The sequence below is a fragment of the Penaeus monodon genome, chromosome 24 (genome assembly GCF_015228065.2).
Source record: "Penaeus monodon isolate SGIC_2016 chromosome 24, NSTDA_Pmon_1, whole genome shotgun sequence".
NCBI classification, from domain to species: domain Eukaryota; kingdom Metazoa; phylum Arthropoda; class Malacostraca; order Decapoda; family Penaeidae; genus Penaeus; species Penaeus monodon.
In genome coordinates this window covers 34,284,640-34,285,134 of record NC_051409.1, presented here as the reverse complement: position 1 = coordinate 34,285,134, position 495 = coordinate 34,284,640, and the positions used below count along the sequence as shown (strand labels likewise).

At 52.3% G+C, this 495-nt stretch overlaps 1 pseudogene; it reads right to left on the bottom strand.

Annotated features, from left to right (window-relative positions):
• Positions 1–495, bottom strand: part of LOC119588954 — an 8,581-nt pseudogene that overhangs the window by 6,742 nt on the left and 1,344 nt on the right.

Sequence of the window (495 nt, the reverse complement as noted above, 5' to 3'; positions counted from 1 at the left end):
CTAACATAAACATCGTTGACTTACTGTGGTGATGCAGGTACAAGGGTGTGTGAATCCCTGGAGGCGGGTCATCACCAAACCAAAATTGTCTTTGGTTCAAATTCGTTTTCATGAGCTGGTCTTTGCTGCTCATCTGTCCGACTCGATTCTTTTGCACAGGATCGGTCTCGAAGCCCGTTTCGTTCTCTTCCTTTCGGAGCTTGTTTCCGCCTTTCTCTCTTCTTCCGGCGTCGATTCCTCCTTCGCATCTTCCTCCCGGGGGTTCAGCCTCTTGGATCCTCTTTTGTCCGAGATCGAATCCTTTGTTGGGTCGCCGAGGGCCTTTGGATCCTTCGCCTCCGATTTGCTTTTGGCGCTCATTTGCTTCGCTGTCTTCCCTTCGGATTTCGGCCTCGAGCTCCTCGAGGCCGCATCTCGCTCTTCGTTTGCTCCGCTGACGCTCTGGGGGCGTTGGACATACGGTACAGACGTATATGTGTGTGACTGTGATTGTAC